General features: G+C 43.1%; 1 protein-coding gene across 3 annotated transcripts in view; it reads right to left on the reverse strand.

The window, feature by feature from the left end:
* Positions 1-22,158, reverse strand: part of LOC122404845 (acetylcholinesterase-like) — a 49,350-nt gene that overhangs the window by 15,122 nt on the left and 12,070 nt on the right. For 2 of the 3 annotated variants that reach the window (XM_043409123.1, XM_043409122.1), the window contains exon 2: positions 5,533-5,712. The gene's annotated coding sequence lies outside the window, so the exon portion shown is untranslated. Of the gene's footprint in view, positions 1-1,511; positions 1,733-5,532; positions 5,713-22,158 lie in introns of those variants that run through there. The other variant, XM_043409124.1, reaches the window with a different exon arrangement.

A 22,158-nucleotide genomic window follows, 5' to 3' on the forward strand; every position in this document is an offset into this window, starting at 1 on the left:
GGGGTGACGGCGGGGTGACGGCGGGGTGACGGCGGGGCGACGGCGGGGCGACGGCGGGGCGACGGTTTGTTCCGATGCAAGCTCTTTGTACCAAACAGATCGTTCGGAAACGATTGTTGCTTTCTTTGGTCAAAGTTGGCTCGGGGATGCGCCTCGGTCTGCAATCGATTCGAGCCCCGCCATTCGACTACATAATTGGAGATAATGTGGTGTTGTCTTTTGTTCGAGGACGTCTAGCTCGTATCGTGTTGTTCTATTGCTTTCACCGATCAAGTTTCCATCGTTTATTCGTCCAATTAGAAGCATCTTTCGCTCTCCTACGTATCCTCTATATCTAACATCACCTCCAACATCTCATCTACCATATTTAACAAGTTTCGTATATTTACGAAACGATATACATATGTATGTTTTAGAAATTGTTTGGCTTTTTCTCGATTACGTTCGCTAATGCGCTCGTTCGTTTCTGCGAAACAATTTACCTTCGTACGTTAACGGTTAACCAACGAGCTGGCGATTTTATAGGAGCGAACCTATCGAAAAGAAATAGAAAGATATCCGTTTTCTCATAAATTTGTTCAAATCCCAAGGTAAGCCTGATAACCGAAACGTCGTTCTAGCACACATCTATTATATGTACATAATCGCTATAATGTTCCGAATTGTTTCGGCAAGGTTGGAACAGTAATTCTCGTTTGGATAAATATGATCGGTTAAACAGTCCTGTTTACTGGCCGGCACGAGTACTTACCTAAAACCTTGACGGACAAAATATTGAGATTTTCGTTTCTTTAAACGTGTCGTTGATAACGTAACCTTACGAATTTTTCCTATCGGTTTAAAACGTTACGGAAATAAATGAAATATACATTTCTCTGCTAACAATAATTACGTTACACGTTTACTCGCATCGTCGATATTCGAAATTTATATTCCGAACCAGGCGTTTCTATCTTTCACCTTTTCACGCTTCTCTCGTCGCAAAAATCTTCTTTCTCGTAAGTACTAGTGTTCGTAATTCCGGTTATCGTTTCATTGGACAGCGATTACTAGCGCTGTGTGCTGTGCTCTGCATCTTTCACACGTCAGAAGGAAATACGTACATACATATGTATATCGTACAGTTATATGTATACGAAGGTCCGCGTTGATTGGTCATTTCCTACGTGTTCGGTTGTGTGAAGCGATGGTCAGGCGCGCGCGATTGCACGTAGCAACGAGACGAGGTGTTACACGCGGAAGCGTTCGTGAGAGAACAGCGTTTTACAACAGGGTATTAGTGTCGTCGGGAATTATGATTTATCGTCGAGCGGTCGGTTATTCGGTAATTAACTCACCGGGAAAGGAAACTGACTGATCTTTTCAAACTGTACTCGAAAAAACGATAGATCGTGCCGCGAAAAAAACGGACGATTATTTGGAAAAATCATCGATGTCGTTCAACGATATTGCATACGCAATTACGATACAATTAGTTTTCCGTTTGTTTTTCTTGGTATTGTTAGACTCACCAAAAGTGAAGCTCGCACGCAATCGTGCGACGCTTTCGTCGAGAAGAATCACTGTTTCCTTTTACGAATGCGATCCGTTTGCTCCAGGATCACTGCCACGCTTACCCAGGCCCGATTAAAATTAAAAACCCTACTCCCTTCGATGCACATTCACACCGATATGTTATACATATACTATATAGAAAGAACAAGTTTCGAGTACACGGTGCGAGGTGCCTTTTCATCGAGGTACAGAGAGATACAGAGATCGCGACATCAAGTCACTGCAAACAGCTAGTAGTAGTTGTCCCACTTGTCGCGATGGCAGCATCATGCAACGACCGATAAACTCTTCGGCGTCGGCGACGTATGAGCTTCGTAAAAAATTCAGTTTCATATGTAAGTACATATGTACTATGTAGTTGGACAAAAGCGAAAGCAACTGCTCTTGAAAAACATTTATCGTAGAACGTACGTTATCGTTATCGAAGTAGCAAGCGATGCGTTAACAAACCGTTTCCACTACCTCGGACACTTGTTCTTTCTTCTAACAAAAAAATACATCGATGCGTGCAACGAATTTCAAGTCTAATCATTACCATTTTTTGTAAAATCGTATCAACTGTCTGAACGAACGTGGCTCTATTCGATCGTTAAATAAACATTGTTTGTAAAAAATTTTAAAATTAAAAAAAAAAAACAAACAAATTAGGTTTTATTTTTTTCCAGTTCCTATGCTATTTTACTCGAAAATATTAAATGATATTGAAAAGAATAAATATGTATATCCCAAATAATGAAATACGTATTATTAGTTTGGCACGTGTTGTTGGCAGCTCGAACGATCGAACCGCATAAACGTTTCGCGAATCGTACGTCAGAACCGCATAGGTCCTTTTCGACCGGCGCGGAGCGGAGCGGCGTTGCTATACCGAAAAGGTTAATGTCTTTATGGCTTTCTATATTACGGCTTCTCCGAGTGAGATATCGCGCCGTGTCGATTTTACAATTAGAGCCACCACTTTTTACTTTTTTAAACTTAATGTAACTGCTACGACACAAAATTGAACCATGGATCGCTTTGAACGATAGTTTGTATAGTACAATCGTACTGTAAAATTACGATTCTTCGGATGAATAAAGTTGATGTTGGCTGTAACGCAAGTATCGTAAATTGATTTCAATCGATGTTTACAGTGAGTTATAGTACATGTACCTATACGTATGAAATATTTCGAGAAAAGTAGACCACCGTAACAAAGAAATTTATGAAAATCGATCAATACGATACAAGCAGCCGTCTACTTAATATTATATTGAAATTTTGTCGAGACAAGAATGTGTTTTTCGTAATCGTTTCCTGGTTTTATTCAAGATCAGTGTACTCCTTCTATCGATATTAAGCACAGACGAATAAGAAGCACCGAATGGAAAAAGACGACGCTAGTCAGACTCGTTTCTGCCACGAAATTCAATTAGCGGGCATACTCTGGCAAAGAAAAGAGAGTGCAAGAGGGCGATGTGGTTACGATGAGATGCGATGCGGTGCGGTGCGGTGCGGTGCGGTGCGGTGCGGTGCGGTGCGGTGCGGTGCGGTGCGGTGCGGTGCGGTGCGGTGCGGTACTGGCGGAGTTACAGAGGGCTCTTTTCGAGCTGTTTTTTTCCGCGAGTTGCGCGTTCCTTCGGGACAACCGGACATCGAAGCTGGCAACCACGCGGCCCAGAGGCCCGCGGCCGCGGTTCATCCTGGCTGATCGATACAGCTATACCTCTCGTTTATTTATGCTCTTTGCCAGACTCTTTCCGTGTTTCTCTCGATACCCGCCCTCGTCTGACTCGCTTTCCACGCGATCCACCGCTTGGCTTTGCTCCGCTTCGCTTCGCTTCCGTTCGGTTCGCTTCCGTTCGGTTCGCTTCGGTTTGCTTTACGATATATGTATTCGCCGAAATGCTCGTTCCAGGAGCATTCTTCGCGTTACGAGTCGTGCTAATCAACCTCTCTCTCTCCCGATCGGATAAATTCAACACAAAACTATTGTGATTCTATTTAGAAAGCAACTTTGGTCAAGTAAATGTTTATTTGTTCGTTCGTTTGTTTCGGTTATCAGAAGGATTATCCTCCTATCGCAGACAACGATCGATTAAGATATTATAAATGAAATGAAATTAAATAAAATAAAATAAAGGTTTATTATTATAATAAGAGTAATGGAAAATTAGTTGGCATAATTTTGAATAGGTAAAAACAGGACGGCAAGTAAGAGAATTCCAGTCGGACAATTAAACAAGGTGAATAGACTACTGGCTACTCCCGTTGGGATTCTCCCGGCGCGACGCGGTACGGCTCGAGATTTCATTCCGCTTGATCGTAATGACTTGAAATCGTGACCGCGTGACATGATATCGCGAAAAACCCAGTAAACGCGTTAATATTTATGTCTTTGTTTATTTATTTCTAGAGTTAATCCAACACCCAATTCGTAATCATACTTAACGCGGTAAAAATGCTGTTACGTGGAACAAGAATATGGAAAAATAGTATGTATAAGAAACTGTATAGATAGATATGTTTAAAAGAACCGTAGAGATCTATGGAACGTACACGTATCGAATGGGATAGAGTAAAAATAGTAGACGACATATAAGAAAGCAAAGGTTCAAGTTGGCTGGTTCGATGGAGAAAATCGTTTCTAGAATCGTGGATGTAAGAGGGGCAACGAAATCAAACAGTTTATGCAATTTCTAAACGAAGATTTAATGCGATGAAATTTATTAGAACGGTAAGTTGGCGGTTTTTTCCACGAGTCTTGTTGAACGGAACCTTATTATTGGAAACGGACACCGTGTACATTTCGAGACGCGACATTAATTGACTCCATCCACTCCCCTTGGCGGCGCGATGTGACGAATAGTACACGGTAGAGAGTCCCAATTAGACCGACTGCTTTCATTTCAGAGTTCGATTCGCTTCCTTGCTCCGGACCAATTAGTTACTTGTTTTCGCGGCTCTCTTCTCTCTTCTTCGGTCATGCTAATTCGCGTTCATTCGATAACGCGATAGCGCGCCATTTCTCCAACTCGGGGAGATTTTCAGATACGCCGAGATATGAGATCGAACAAAATACATACGTTCGGAAAGAGAAATCGCTTCGAAAAGTGCTTGCGGTACAATTCTTTTGATAAAGAGCTGCCAATTTTTCAATCGATTTCTTTCCACTTGATTATCTGACAATTTCACTATAATAATCTATCTATGGTAGATGGAAGACTATTGTAAATCGTAGTTTAAAATGTTCGGTTAGGCACGCACGTTTCTTCGATTACGTGCTAACAGGTATGTACGCTATACGTATACGTATATGTATACATACATATGTGGATACAGTGGTCAGAATTAAGTATAGCGAAATGGTTGTTTCGATCGAGCAGTTGCTTCGGCTAAATTACATTTCGCGAGTTGGTACGTTACATCAAAGACAAGGCTAGGCTGCCATTTCCTGCTTCGAGTACCTGTTCGTTACTGGTTTGAACGCCACGGTAGTTATTTGTGAAATAACAGCAGTTATACTAACTCGGTTTCCTATTTAAAATTACCAAAGTAACAAAGTACATAGTTGCAAGTTGGAAAGAAAATCGAATAGCGTACATATTTGCGCAAACTGTTTTCACAGTTTCTCTCTATTCGATCCATCGTTTCAAGCGGTTTCCTACCATTATCCTATCATCTTAGATACCTACTTTGGTTAGGTAATTTAACAAATAACCATTATCGATACCTACAGCACTCACTATTAATATTTTCTTATCGATCTTTGTAGAATCATTTGTAGTAGCGGAAATAATGTACCATTACATTATTCTCGTTTATTTGTAAAGAAAAGTTTGTAATGTTGGACATTGAAATCTAGCGATCGGATTATATCGAAGAAACGGATGAAAGAGGGAGGAACGGTAGACGTAGAGCGGTAAACGATCTCGACGGATTAATCTGAATTTCGATTAAAAGAGAAAAGATGGTAAAAAGATGGTCCCCGATACTTACAGTGTCCAAGTGGTTGCGGAGGTTGAAATTGTTCGAGGATGAGGTAACGACGAAGATGATGGCGGAGGTGGAGGTGGAGGTGGAGGTGGAGGTGGAGGATCCTTCCTTCGATCCTGCGAGGGGCAGATCCGCTTTCCCCACCCTTCCGTCTACATTCCCAGTTCACGGATCATCGCTTGGCTGGAACAATTCGAGTCAACGATCAACTTTAGGGTTGCGTAAGTGAAAAATTCGATTGCTCGATAGATCCGACGCGATCTTCCCTATTTAAGTAACCGGGTAATTTTGTTCTTTCGACGAAAGGATCGTTTCGTTGAGGGATTTTCTCGGGATTCTCGATTCGATCGTTTCTAGAACAGAGTCGCGGGAATACCTGACCCGAATTCAACGAGAATCGGACAAAAGGAACGAGAAATTTAATCCGGCGTTGTAGACGTCGGAACGCGTTCTCGAAGAATCGAGCAAGTAAATACCGAGAAGGAGACAAGATTTCCTTCTTTAGGAAAGTCTTTTCAGAGGACAAGACCTTTCTATTCGTGTTGTCTTCGAGCCATTAGGAGAACCGTCGTTCTCGTTCTTGGAAAACCGTTCGTTCTTGGAAAATATTTCTTCTCGAGATATTTCCACGAATATTGTATGTATGTATATCCGCGCGCGCTCGACAACGACTCTCTAAGAAATTGAAAGCCTGGTCTCGTTTCACGTGTATCTTGAATATCGGGACGAGAAACGAGAACAAACTTTTAAGAACCGAGATGACAATTATTTCTCATTTATTTCCAGCGAATCCTTTCAAATAGCAGGACTCGTATTATCGCCAGTTTTGCATTCCACATTCGAAACGGTTACTTTATCTCTCCTCCAGAATGTTCCTTTATTTATGGTACAACTGTAATACAAGTCGAAAGCGAAGAATAAAATTAGTTTGTATAACGCCTTCTTTTTAAGATAATTACATTTTATCGAATATGATTTTACCGAAGCGTCTATATGTAGAACTCGATTGCCCGGTTACCCCCGACCAATTTTCAACGCACAATTTTACGAGTAATCTATTCGGCCCTGATCGCGTTAAATGCCACACTAATTTCATTTTAAATAGTATTACAGATAATGCTATTTAAAAAATCATAATCCAAGTTACTCGTAACACCAACAACAACCACCTTTCCATATGTTGTTGTTGCAATAGTGTTGTGAAATTTAGGTTTTAATTAATCCACGTTAACGACGAATTACGAAAGAAGAGAAATGGCTAAAACTTGTACAGTTGGTATAACGAGAGATAGCAATGGATAAAATGGATAATGTATTATATTCTGTATAAATAGTTGGAAGAAGAATAGCCTCTCGAAGAGGTAGGGAAAAAGGTCGGTGGGGTCGAGAGAAGAAACGAGCACGTAAAATGCGAAAACGCATGCGAATTCGACGCCGAATCCGGCCTTTAATGAAACCATATACATATATCTCGTTCTTAAGCTGCTCGAGCATAGGCCTGGTTACTCTACTTTCACTCTGTTTGGTATTTCCGAATTGCTTGCGCCACGCCGCCGCGCCGCCGCGCCGCCGAGCCGGTCCATTGGCCAAAAGTTCTACGCGAATTTCTCTCTCGGTCGACTTGCGCCGTCCAAATAAACCGGGTCCACGCGTACACTAGAGTAATCCAGGAATTTCTAATAAGCGTACGCTCTACTTTCGGAATTCATTTCGACGTTGGCTTGTGCGGCACCTCGTTTATCCGCGCCACACGCCACGCCACGCCACGCCACGCCACGCTATGCCACGCCATGCCATGCTTCGCCTCGCGGGAACGTGGATAATGAATTTGGATCGCACCAGCAAGATATTTGCTTCCAGCCTTGTATCCCGCGCTTCTTCTCCAAAAGCCAGACAAGTCTTTAGCTCGATAATTATTTTGTCGCTTCCGTTTTACGTCGGATCGTCGAGATATTAACGGAGGAAAGATAATAGATCATCCTCGCAGTTTCCCGAGATTGACGAGCGTCTGATATTTTTACAAGCAAGTACATAGATGGAAGAAGGTAAGCAACGAGAACGATGCAGAAACGTTTTACTCGAAAGAGTTTCTCCCGATACAAGAGTCTAGACGTACATATGTACATACGTTTTTTCCATCGAGAGTCATTTTGAAGAAACGTTGGAAGATAAATAAAAGGAAAAAGTATTGCAAGCAGAAAGATAGAAGAAAGATTCGAGAGAGGAAAGAAGAGAATTCCGCGTAGAAGCGAATTATCGAGTTCGTGCACCCAATTTGCCTCTCTCTCCGCGCGATCTGCTTACGCGGAGTTTGTTTGCCCGCGAATACAATGATGCTCGGAAATTTCTGTTCGTCCATTCTGCTCGCTGTCCTGCCAACCCCTCGCGGCTTCCCCTCGCCGAGTACCCGGTGAAATTAATACTGTTCACTGGGGAAACAATGGGCTCGTACACCCGATGTTTTCCAACCTTCGTATTTTTCATCCGAGAATTCTTCTTGCTTTCTTCGAAATCAGGACGAAATAACTTGCTCCCTCTCCCGTGCTTCGACGGTAATTCCAAACTTTATTCGATAATCAAAATCCAAATCGGTGATATTATTAAGAATTATATTCTATATGTATACATATAGATCGTGTAGAACCGGCGGCCGGTCGGCCGGCCAAGGGATGATTCTACGTTTAAAAATCAGATGGAAAAATATAATAATATATTTTTGTTCGAGGGTTTGTTTTTGCGAATATTTCGTTTGAAAATGTCTCATTGTTGTCGATACGCGTGGAATTTAATAGAATTTCTCTGAGGCGTCCGACCATTAATCGCTCTCTTTCTACTTGTACCGGTATCAAAGTCGTACCGTAATGCACGCTTCTTCTACATACAATACTCAAAGTCGATTTTCTCGTAAACAAAGGTGCGAGCGAAAAACATGTTATTTCCTTATTCTCGATTTCTTAAATATCGACGTAGGTATGTATTCGAAAACATTCGTATTTAAGTTTTTGTATAAGCGACCGTGCTGCCTTGTACTCGCGAGCATATTTCTCGTTCCCGATAACCTAGAGAGGAGGAGGAACCTTTCCATCGTTCGAACAATGCACATAAGGAGTCTTTAAACATTGCCCCAGAAAAAGCGAGCATTGAAACACGCGACGAATTCGCGGTTCACTGGTTATCCGCGATAACAATGCTGGTCCACCGGTTGGCCGGTCGCGGCTTTTAAATAAAACTGCAATGGGAATCATTGTTCCTGGCTGCCGGTGCTAGAATGCCAGTTATTATTCCGCTCCGTTGATCACGAAAAAAACGGTTTAAACGAAACTGTTTCTAGTTGAACGTTTTCCTATCGGTTCGAATAAATTTCCCTCGCGACCGTCGCGTCGCGTCGCGTCGCGTCGCGTCGCGTCGATTCATCGCTATACAAGAAACGGAATCTCGTCTACATATACGGTTTACCGATCCGGAATTTTAAGTCGAATCTATCGTTTTTTTTTATTTAATACGTTTGGAACGCGCGACTACCATAACTGCGATTATCTGTGTGTTCGGTAACGTTGTCCGTTCGATTACGCGACATTAGAAAGCTCGATCGATGTACATATTTTAAATTTCTATCCGTCCGTTTGTACGTACCTGATGAGTAGCTACGATAGACGCGCAATATTTTGCAAACGTTTTTATAGCGTTTCTTTTCATCGACTGTACTTACGTGTGATTTGAACGCTTTCAATAAATAAATTAAATAATTCGGATCACAAGGTAGAATAGTTGTACATTTCCGTCGTCTGTTATTCTCGTTTTTATTTCAAGCGAGCCGTAGTTCGGTCAAATGTCCATTTTTAATTTTGTACGTTCGTTGCCGGTCGGATAAAAACGTGATCGCACTGCTGCGGATCGGAGATTCTACCCAGTGCCTAACCCGAGTGAAAATCCAGGTTATCAGCTTTTAGCGTTAGCGTAACCCGTACCAACCAAGAATCGACATCCTCGAGCACTGGGAAAAAGCAGGTTAACACCCTCATGGAACGGATTAGAAGCAGACATGGATAATAATAGCTTATCAGCGTGACGTTTCTTTCTTAAATCTTACATTAATAAATAACTTTGTAATTTCCATTTTTTATCGACCAAACAATTTTCTATATTTTTCCTATATATTTACCAATTCACCGATTTCACCGTTTTTATCAGATTTATTCCTTTATAAATTTTCTATACGTACCGTTTTAATCAATCCAAAAATTCCATTATTTACGAACGATCAATTACGAACAATTTAGTTAATTGTTTACAGCCCGCGTGTTTTATTAGGAAGATGTATCAGTGGTTGAAAGTTGGCAAGAAATGTTTTCTTCGAGAGGCCTATCGATTGCTAGATACCAAATTCAATTTGCTTTCGAGACACTTTTACTATGTTTACTCGGTTCGGGTATACCCCTTGTTACGTATAAAACAAGGGGCTAGAAATAACTTACTCGTTGGTAATGAAATGTCATGTGTAATTTCATTTCTAATATTGTTTGCGTCGTATCTTACATCTATGAAAATTTCATAATCGTTGGTTCGTTGTTAAAACTATTTTTGTGAGAAACGCAATTGTAGAAAGATCGTTGTAGAAAATGGAATGTAATGAACGGTGCATAGTTTGAATTAGAAAGGTAGTCGTTGCCCGCTCGTCGACCGCCTTTTTGCCCAACGCTGCATAGTTTCGACCAAGATTCTGCAACTTGCTCCCAGAGCGGGTAAACCGTGTTTCTGCGTGTCATCGTGCATATCGTGCCTGAGTAACCCGATTACGTGGGTTACTATAGGTATAGTACAGAGTTTCGGATACGGTTAGAAAGCTCGCTGCAGATGCACGGGTCGCTGGAAGCGAACAGGAGGACGGAAACATTTTAAAATACGGTATTTTGTTAGGGGAAGGGGATCGTCAGCCGTTCGACTGGATCATCGGCATACATATGTATGTACATATGTATACATATTTTTCTACGCAGACCTCGTTGAGTAGCGTCGCCAGGCGGGTTTTCACCGAATCTACACGTACGCTCTATCCCGAAACCCGTCTCGAAACATTTTTCAAAAAGGCGATACCTACTTAAACTAAATGTAAACTTTAGTCGTTTCGTAATGGAATTTTCGTTTGAACCAAACGATAATTTAGCACCGATGAAATGCTCCGAATTTGTCCAAGGCCGTTTCAATCCACGCGGCTTGTCATGTCGCAAATAAGCACATGGTTGAAACCACTTAGGAACGTTCTCGAAATCAGCCCAACTAACAATAGGTACACGAGTAGAAGTGAAATCTATAAGCTCGAACAATTAAATGGATAATAAATCGAAAAGCGCATCGAGGCGATATTACCGATAGATTACCGATTCTACATAATATCTGAATGGCTGAATATTCTTGGTAGAGATGTTTCGAGTATCGGAGACGCAACCTTGGACGTATCCTAAAAAGCTGTTTGAAAAAGCCTGACGTCGATTATACGAGTAAAAGTATACGCGTCGCGTATACCGCGAATCAAGGTTTGCGTGTGCAGCCCGAGGATACCATATACAAGAATGGATAAGTGGAACGTGGAACGTCCGTATGTAGATGCATCGGTGTATTTATCTGCAGGGCTGTATGCCAGCCTATGACAGGACAGAACCGAATGTGTATCACCGGTATATCAGGGTTATGGATGGCCCATGGGCACGCTAACCCAGTGACATCTCTAGGTCACCACCACCCCCCAGCTCCCGGACCACCTCGTGCAACCGTCTTACTCCTCTACCGCTCTTTCTCTCCTATAAATCACGATCAAACCACTTTCTTATCGCGTTGCAGCACGACTATTTCTTAATCGATTATCGAACGAATCGACCAAATGAAAATTGCCTTTCATTGATATTTCATAGTCGGAATTTTGGTATAGAATAACATGCAGCGTGAGATAACGTAAACAGCTTCTCTGTCGAATCTATCTTAGCTACCTTATCTCGACTGTATGTTTCGAGAGTTATTTTCTCGGTGCTTTGGAGAAAAAAGAAACGCGTCGTAGAGTTTTACAAGTTGCATGGTGCACGTGTGAATCGCCATAGTTGAACGGGATGCGCAACACGGTGACGGTCGGGTCGGTCGAGGGTGAGATAGTCTAGCAGAATCGCAACGCAACTTTGCATTATTAGAGCTCGAAAGATTGCGTCGAATTGGCAGGATTTCTTTCTTTCTATCACGACAATATCTTGTTTCTCTCAGTTGTTCGTTTTGTACAGTTTCGACGAATCTGCACGCGATGTACAGTGGCCGGGGAAAAAAAGGTCGTGCTCTGCTCTGCTCTGCTCTGCTCTGCTCTGCTCTGCTCTGCTCTGCTCTGCTCTGCTCTGCTCTGCTCTGCTCTGCTCTGCTCTGCTCTGCTCTGCTCTGCTCTGCTCCTCTCCGCTCCTCGGTGGCACGAGGTCGAATTCTTCGAGCACACTTTCGACCAAAGTGCGCGATAGCGGTAAATTAATTAGAGGCGAGGAGTTCGAGTTTCCTCCGAGCACGAATTACACGGAAACAAATTCAATTGTTCCGTACGGTCCCGAACGGTCCCGAACGGTCCCGAACGCGTCGCGCGTCTTCACTACCTACGAGTATGTAGTGTGCTTTTTCGCAGGGTAGTTCCGCGTACCGAACATCCGCTTTGCGCCATGCGACACCCCATCTCTAATTACGCGGCAAGCTCAATTAGCTACGACCTCTATTCGTTCGATCGCAGGCTCAGGTACGAGAAACGAGCGTCCGATTTCGAAACGCCTCGGTTGACAATTTGCTTGCGTTCTAGGATCTCTAGGTAGCTCTAGCGAGCAAACGCAAGGTAATTACGCCGAGTATCGGATGAAGAAATTGCTTCGATACCACTGGTAATATTAACCTCCAGTCTGATAGGCGCGTTCAAGGTACAATCTGTTTGTTGTGAAAATCCTTAGAGAGAAAAACCTCGAAGGAATCGAGAGATAAATCTTGATCGTCGCGACTAAAATTCGAGGAAAGGGTGAAACAAGTTGCGTAATACTACGATCTGTAAGGTTAAAAATCGTCATTTATTAATTAATGGTATTCGTTCGAGAAGAAACTTTTTAACCACGGTTCGAGTTCCCCGCATGCTCCGACCTTCTACGTATGTAATTTTAATGCCACGTGTATGGTTTGTTCGGGTCTCGTTTTCTCTCGACTCGTCGTCTCGTATCGTACCAATTTACAACTACCGGATTAAAAGGATTGCGCATGCGCAATATGGCTGTAAATGTGCTTCGTGGAACACGATATGAATTTGTCAGCAATATTTCGAACAACGTAAGCCACGACGAGTCGCGGACACAACGTAATGAGAAAATCGACCGCGATAAAACCAGCGACAAACAATCTGTCGGGATTAATTTTCAATTCGTTGCCTCGGAAATTAGTCGCTATTCAGCATCTCGGATCTACATACGTACTTATGTATCTTCCCGTTTTCTATCCTCGATGCACCGATCCCCGTGCGATGTCGTTAATCCTTTCTCGTATACGAAGACCAGAGCCAGAGATTTCAGGCACGATGGAAACTTTGCTTTTTCCGTCGCTTTTCAGGATCGCTTCTTTTCTTTACAGACATTTTAATATCGAAAAAACGTGCAACAATTGTTTCGACGCGAAAACGAAATCTATTCCAAGGAAAAAATAAATTTTAAAACAGTTTTAATAACTGGCTCGCTCGTTATATTGACCGTTTTGCTCAGAGTTCGTAACGAAAAGTCACGAAGCGTCGGCAGAAGAATTTTTAATCACTATCTTTTCGAAATTTATACCGTTTGAATTGGTATCGCCACTGGGCTTGCCACTAGTTAATGCTTTAACAGTTTGCGAAGTCACCGGCTCCAAGCAACGAGTTTGCCCAAAGTGGTCAGAGATACATATGTTGATCGGTACCGAAGCTAGTCACGTTCACCGGTTTTTCAACTCACTGATCAATTTTATCTCCGACACTAGTTTTCCGCTCGAACTTAACTATCGATTTGAAATTTTAATTGGCCAATTATAGCGTAACATCTATTCGGTATTAGGATTGAACACTGCGCGGAACAATTTTCCCTACAAGATTTATCAAAATTTCTTTGTCATTGGTTATTTACGCTGACAGAACTGTTGTAAAAGTCAAACTTTTTTCAAGATAAGAAAATAAATATACAAGTTATCTGTTATAGTTTTGTAAAAATTTAAATGGTATTTCAGCGTAAGCAACGAGAAGACACGTTGGGCCGTCTGGCGATAATCGCGCGAAAAATCGACTCGATTAATCGAGCTTCCGTAATCGCGTTGGAAAGTAAGAACTTGTAGAACAGACATCTAGAATTAGACAGCAGGCGGACGAAAATGGGCTGCTGGTTTATCTATAAGGCGAACCAGAAACGAATAGAAATTTTTGAAACCGTTTTAAATTTAATGGGAAACTTTAAAGATATGTCTGTGCCGCGTGTCTGTTGCGAATAATTTGTTTTAACGGCGTATCGACAAAGTACTACAACACAGCTTGACACGAATCCGATTAAAAAGTTATAAATGTAAACGCGGCTGAATAGTATTCGAGAATGGAAATGTAAATGAAAAATATTTGTCCACGGTAGGTCGCAATAGGAAGGGAAGGGGCTTGGACTGGTTCGTCTTTCGAACAATTTAGTACTGTTCCGAGATAGTATCTACAATGTACTTGTAAATCCATCTACGAAATAATTGTTTGAATATCGTATGGTCGTCAGTGTGACGTCGCCCGAGAAACACAATTGTCGAGAAATCGAAGATTTCGATATTTCGAAGGTAATAAAATAAAATGATCGATCGAAATAAGCGAAGAAGAGAAATTGGTCGGAACGAGATAGGTATAGAGGTAGGGTTGTCGGAGAAATGGCCAACAATCGCGATTTCATCTTGATTCGTAGCGATTACCGTGAAAGTGGAGCACTGCGCGAAGAGGGAGGCAAAGAAACGTGCCAGTCTGGCAGCCGGCAATATCCTGTGTCACGTGTCGGTGTAATCGGACAGTCGGAGGCCAGGGCTTCGTTGTTTTCCTCGCAATGCCGAGCAAGTTTTCGGTCGATGCATGAATTTGGCAGGGACAATGTATCACGTTCGGCCGGTGAGCGAGTAATACGCGGAGAAAGAAAGATAGAGATAGTGCAAGGAGCAACGGGCAAAGGCAACAGCAACACCAAGAGGGAAAGAGAGAGAGAGAGAGAGAAAGAGGCAAGAACCGCAACGTATCTGCAGTAGAAACCAGCAGATTCGTAGCACGGTGCAACTCTGCGTGGTGTGCAGCCAAACACATTTATGGGCTGGCGCGCGCACAAAACCACACTACACTCACAACGCAACCGAGAGCGCATCTCGTGCGTGCGTGCGTGCGTGCGTGCGTGCGTGCGTGCGTGCACGTGTCAATGTATCCCGTAGATATTTGTAGAGGTTATTGTCTGATGTATAAAGCAATCGAGGAAACGGTCTTGTCGGCCGAGGTCGAGGCTGCTGCTTCGGAACTTGTACCTCGTAGTTTCCTTTTCAGAGAAATTCAGCCTCGACGAGTCGAATAAAAAAACTCCGGACTAGGACATCGAAGGATCAGGAGGATACGGCAAATGGGTAGATCCTTGACCCGGTTAGTACGACCTAGCCAAATATTAACCTAACCTGTACCCATGTCCGAGGACTGCCTTTAGGAAGTCGTTAAAACGAAAGGTCTCTCTACTCTTCTTAAACCGCGCGACACCGTTTCGACGCTCGTTACTGTCGCTACTACGAGCTACCTCTGGCATATATTAAAATAATAACGAGGCAAGGTGTCGCCATCCTCGTCGACGGAAAGTCATATCGAGTTTCGTTCGACGGCATGGTACGGTGTGACGCATCATTTCGAGTTTCATGGTGTAGGGAGAGGCGAGCCGTACTTGATAAAATCAAACTTCGCGTTGCTTTTTCAAACGTTTTAATCTTTCGACGACCGAGGTTCGCAAGCTAATGCCCCGGTCTGTCCGCTCTTGCCTTGGCATTCAAACTTCCTCAGACACTCTCGCATTGACTGACTCCTTAAGCCCTGCGTCATATTTTCGCCTGACCGTCAACGCCTTCGAATAGAAATATACAATTGGCGTCGTGTCGTGTCGCGACGCGACGCACAAAATTCTGAAAAACGTTGCGCGGACCAAATCGACCGCAAGATCGCCAGCAAATTAGACAATTTATGGTTATCCGTGGTTCGAGCGGAGCTGGAACTTCCGAACAAATAACCATAGAACCATGCTCTGAAATTTGTTTTCGTCGAAGCAAAGTAAATAAATAGGTTCGTCGGAGGGAACTGCGCACCGTCGGAAGAACAAAACAAACGTTCTAATACTTCCCGAGAGGATGTTTATTTGCAACGATTCTAGCCCTTGCTCCGCAGTTTCGGTCGTCGCTGTTTCCAAACGACTGTTTACAACTTGACAAATGTATTGGTAATTGTTGGAGAAAAGTGGTCGTAATATCCAACGGTACAAGGTATGTACATACGTCGCTGAACATTTAAATAAAAACCGAATTCAGATTGTTAGAAAGGTTGTACGAATTTGTATGAAACGCTGGTGTATCGGATAGATTCGGAAACGAAGTCGACGGGTAAACGAAGAACGCAGCCTCCGGCCGTTCTTTCGCGCAACTGAATTTCCATCCGATTCTCGTCGTGTCTCCCTTTTCAAATCTTTTCTTCTCTTAGCATGTTCCTATACGCTTTTGCGATCGATCGGTTTCACTTTTTTCTCCAAATAAACCAAACTCTTATATTGGTACGTGACTTAGGTAATAATCACAATTTACGTAAATCGATCCATGCACGGATCAAACCTGAAACGGCTAAAACTTTTCTATTCTTTAAGAAACATATTTTCCTCTCGATTACTTTTCACTCGGAACAAAGTCCCTAACGGCGCGCTACTTTCCACGTTTAAATATCGCGTTTTATTTGGAAAAAATGTTTGGACGCAGTACGATACGTATTGCGATTACGATTGCGATTACGATTGCGATTACGATTGCGATTACGATTGCGATTACGATTGCGATTACGATTGCGATTACGATTGCGATTACGATTGCGATGGCGATTGCGATTGCGATGGCGATGGGAAACGTACCCCGTGGTGGCGAAACGACCGCGATCGTTCGGTTGAACGCTCGACCGAATTTTTCCGAGGCCCCTCGATAACACCTAGGAAAAAGCTTCGTCCCGTACAACGGCGAATACTTGACCCAATGTTATTTACCGACTTCCGTGAGATATCGATCGATGACCCGCAACCGCTAATCACGAGTTCTCTGTTCTAACGTTGAAAGATCGAGGAAAAGAAACGCGTTTACAACCCAAAGAGACTCTTTCTCGTCGCATCGAGGCTCGAGTCGTTTTCGATACCGTTGCATACTCCTTTGCTAGAAATATTAATCAAGATATTGATTCTCTTGTAAACTAAAACAAGAACATGAATATATTTTCAAGTAACCGGCCCCCTTAGCTTTTAGTTCCGCTTTAAACGATCCGGTTTCTTTACTTTTTCACTAGACTCGAGCGATAATTCGGAAAAGCCGAAAGTCTCGATAAGAAATCTGAAAGAGTAAAGCAAGCAAATAGATTGCCGGGAATGGTTTATAGTTATTGGCTCGCGATTCAAGTTTCTCCGCGATATCAAAGCGTCTCCGGGGAAGCTCGAGCCGCTCTACAGATTGAAAAGCTGTTGGAACACACCCCGACTCGGATGAGTCAAGTGTTAATCGTCAGGTTTGTGCTCAAAGAAGCGCGAGCACGGTTGGTCTTCCTCTTCTTCTTCTTCTTCTTCTTCTTCTTCTTCTTCCTGGAGAGCTCTTCGCTCCTTGAAAGCTCTAGTTCCCTGGAGCTGATGCTCGGGACGTTAACACGCTTGATAAACATTTCCTGTTTCTTGGAGAAAAAGCTCACGACCCCGAGCATACAAAATCCCGCCAAGACATCAGACTTTTAGCAGGGAGAATGGTCAACGAAAATACCGCCACGCCACGCCACGCCACGCCATGCCACGCCACGCCACGCCACGCCACGCCACGCCACGCCACGCCACGCCGCGCCGCGTCGATGAGGTTCTTTTACCTTCGGTATGGGCGGCGACCTCGCGAAAACTATTTTTCACGCGTCGCGTCGCGTCGTTTCTTCATAGAAATCGTTAACGGTTACGAGTAGGTACCTCTGCAACATTTTCTAAACAAATATTCCTCTGTAAACGCTCGATCGAATGCTCTTTGAAAAATGTTATTATCAGTTTCTAGATCCTACACGCATACATACATTCTTGGTTCCCGAAACTGTTTAAGAGTGGTGAAACAAGTTGACGCGTCGAATTGTAAGGTTTGAAGAAAGGAAATCTATTCGATCGAGCGCGGACTGTCGGGGTGATCGCGTTCGACGCAGCCTTTCGACGCTAGTGCACGGTGGCAATGCGTCGCGTCGCGTCGCGTCGCGTCGCGTCGCGTCGGGAACTGCTGCAGCCGCAATGCAGCTCCGGTACAAGGAAAAATCGTTCGTGGTCAGACACGCTTGTTTCTTTCTTCCTCGATTTAACTCTCGCGCATCAAAGAACGAATACGAGAAAAGATTTCTTTTCCGATTCCCGAAGAAAAAATGCCACTTACTCGCGCACAAGATAACGTTCGGTAAGATTCGATCAATTTCTATTAGGAAAAAAGAACGTTTGCTGTGCGCGCAAGTTGCACGATGTCCAAGACATGCGCAAGAAATCAAGGGACCACAAGTTGTACGGAAGCAAACAAAACATATACGTAATACGATACAGTTTGTACGTTAAAAAAGGATTTGAATGGAAAAATCGTCGCAATGTTTAAACTTGCCTAATGTTTATCAACACGCTGAAGAAATAAAAAACAGAAATAAAATCAACAGCCTAAACTAACATCGATCGTCGCGGCATGTCCACTCGATGTCCGACTTGGTGTCCACTCGCCTTTTCCTTCTCCACTAGTCTATTTTACAAACTTTCGGTACGCTTTCGCGTCTACAGCACGTAGCGAAGAAGGAACTTTTGTATCGCTTACACGTTCGGTAACGAATTAGCAAGGACCATGAACCGCGAACGTTTGCGTCAGTATTTTCCTATCGAGCGTTTCGATGGTGCCTTTGAAAATCATTTGTTGCAAAAGGATGGAAAAGGTACCCACCGACGGTCATTTGGTTGAAAAATACTAATACAAACGCACGTCGTGATAAAAAAATGCCTCACCCTCTAAGAGATAAAAGATCCCAGCCGGAACATTGAAGAAACGTAACACAATGAAGAGGGCTGCGAGTGATCGTGGAAACACTCTTGATACCGTGCTATTTTTTCGCATTTATTTATTTCAATTTTCCTATACATACCTATACATGTATAAAAAGGAAGAAAAATAAAATAAAAGCAATCGGGCTCTATGGAAATAAATGAAATTTCATATGTTTAAAGAGTTTGATTTGAAGACAGGATTTTGCTGCGAAAACCAACTAATCGAGACATCTAATCTCGAAAGATGTCTTAATTTTTAGCTATCGTACGAACGTTCGATATATGCGTTGAACGAATGGAACCGTGAGAGTTTTCAGAGCCAAAATAATGTCACGGAATAGGTTATATTGCGGCGTGGCGTGGCGTGGCGTGGCGTGGCGCGGCAGAACAATCGAGTAGCGAGTATAGTTACTAGTTGGAGGAAGCCTGATGCTTTCGTCACGCGATGCTCCAGCCAGAATATACCGGAATGATATAAACAGTTAGGGGCTGTGTCGACTGACACAAAGCCCTAGAAAAGGGGCAGGTTGATTCGCCGGCGGTGTAGGCGAAGGGGTCACGAGTAAGTCGTACGGAAAAGATAGATTAACCCGGTTAGATAGAGATCTTGGAGAATGTGATGGCGTAATAGGACCGCGAGGGTTGGTGGCAGCCGGTTCTAGTCGCAGTCGCAGTCGCAGTCGCAGTCGCAGTCGCTGGTGCTGGTGCTGTGCCGGTGCTGGTGCTTTCTCCTGAAAGGAACGTGACCCTCTAATATCCTCGGGCCATTTCTCAACTTGCACGCTTACGCGCACATATCGACGACTATTCAATTTTTTATTTCCTTTTCTCTGTTTCCGTGCTCGATAATCCTCTCTCAAAAACTGTCCAATATTATAGCCGATTAAGCGTTACGAGTTTTCAAGATACTACAGACGTCAACTATGATACAACGAACAATTCTAATCTTTATTCCAACGTAGAACGTCCGACTTGAAATTTGCAAATCGGCTGCCCCTTCGTTTCGTTTTACTTTTTCGTCGCGGCGCCGTCCAATTTCTCGGGCTGGCCTACAAGCTTTATGAATATTATACCGTGCCACGACCTTTCCGTTTCGCGTCGCCGCCACCGCCACCGCCACCGCCACCGCCACCGCCACCGCCACCGCCACCGCCACCGCCACCGCCGCCGCACCATCGTCTGCCACCTTTTCATTATTGACGACCGCTTTCTTTATACGCTTACTGTGAATTCGTGCGTCAGACACTTTTTTCCCATCCCCACCTACACTCGACAGGAAATTACTTTTTTTCAGTTTGTTTCGTTCCTCGACGTCCTCCTCAACGTCCTCCTCAACGTCGTCCTTGACGTCGTCCTTGACGTCGTTCTTGACGTCGTCCTCAACGACGCGAGAACGTTGCGAGTTATTGGACCCAACGAGGTGTCTGTTGCGTGAAAAATACCGCGGTACTCGCGCACGCCTTCAACGTTTCGTTCGATCAACCGTATACCGGCCCGAAAACGAGCCCAAATAATGACAAACTTTTATGCCTCGACAAAATTCTATCAAGCATGTTCGAACTTGTTTCGATTCGTATAACTATATTTTCAGCGAATAATGATGTTTCTAGGTACTCGGCGCGTTAAAAAAATAGTAAATAAATCAAAACTACCGTGCGTTATCTTTAAAATTACACCTTCTTATATTATGTATAAGAAATGTCTCGGTTACATATTTCATTGGTTGAACGTTACAAATGTAAGCGCGTTGGAATAGTTTCGTATACGAGTCTGTTTCTTTATTCGAGTTGAAATCCATCTTTTCAACTGTTTTTTTTTATTTTTTTTTCAATTTCCTCGGTGAGTTGGGGGGAAAAAACGGAAGTGAAATAACGATAACTCTGTTTTTTGTTCGAAACGAAGAGAGATAATCTGTTTAAAGGTTCGGCAGCGAATCGAGTGTAAGGGCGAGCAGAAAAGGAGAAGACACGACCATCTTTAAATTGCAGACGCGCGCAGATAGAAGACGATGATAACGGGGACGTGCGAATAAAGGCCAGCGATCTTATCGAACCGTTGATCTCGACACTTGTCGATATCGAGATGTACTTCTTTTTCAAAGGTCATCAACAGCAACAGTAAAAGCTGCCGTTCGGTTTCGAAAATACGCTTCCTTCGTTGGGTAGCGTCGAACTTGTTCGATAACGTTAAATTTAATCGATGACCTTGACTAAATTATCGTTATCGAAACGCTCTGGTCGTCACGAACAAACATCGAATTCAAAACTGATAAATTCTCAACAGAAATTCGATCCTATCGGTCTCGGTTTCTTTTCACAATTCCTATTATAGACTTAACGATCCGAATGAGAATCGTAAGGTAGGTGCGTGGACGTTTCGTACAATTTCTCATATGTAAAATTGTACGACTGACCCAATGAACGACCGATTCGACTACCTAAGTTTATTCAACGTCTATCAGAACAGATTCTCTATAGAATTTAAATGCAACTTCGATGTAATTCTCGGCAAAGTTTCATAATTCCGATTTATTTCCGTCAGGTGAAATCAGAAGGTGGTAGGTCTGTCGAAAAGTTTGCCAAGATTAATCGAAATGGTCGAGAATTAATTAACGCGCGAACGTGACTCGAGAAAACGATACGGTGCGGTGCGGTGTGGCGCGGGTCGTCAAAAAATCGCGTGTCTTTGCACACACACGCGCGCGAATCGAAAGAAATCGGAAAGAAACGAAAGGAATCGTAATTGTTCGACCAACCATCGAACCATTCAAAATCCTTGCGTTACGATTTCAACTTGCAAATCTACTCGAGTCGATAGTGGAGCATTGATATTTTCATTCGCTGAAACAAAGGTCCAATCTACTTTTGCCGATCGAGTAGAAGTCGAGGCCCGGGCCTACTTAAACGAATCGAGAAACGTTTCATCGAGGATATTTTTGCGGCATCGACACCGACTTTGACGGATCATTTTTACGATCGTACCATATTCACGATAAAGAACAAATTCGTAAACAACATCGATTCATCGAGCAAAATATGAACCGATCGTGATCCCATCTCCTTTTTGCCAAGCACGATAGATATTTTTTAACGGAACTTACATTAAATATACATATAGAGAAATAAAGAGATCGTTGTGGAAAGTTTAGTAAAATTTGCGTGCACTCTGTGACGGTAGTAATTTGCGAAGAGAAGATGCTCTTTTTCAGCACGTTCTTTGACACGATCGCGTGCATAACCTAGTGTTTACGTTTTGTTATTCCAACTTTCCCTACCCCCTATTCCCTTCTTTC

This window comes from Colletes gigas, unplaced genomic scaffold (genome assembly GCF_013123115.1).
Source record: "Colletes gigas isolate AHSC1104 unplaced genomic scaffold, ASM1312311v1 Colletes_gigas_Sc00003, whole genome shotgun sequence".
Classification (NCBI taxonomy): domain Eukaryota; kingdom Metazoa; phylum Arthropoda; class Insecta; order Hymenoptera; family Colletidae; genus Colletes; species Colletes gigas.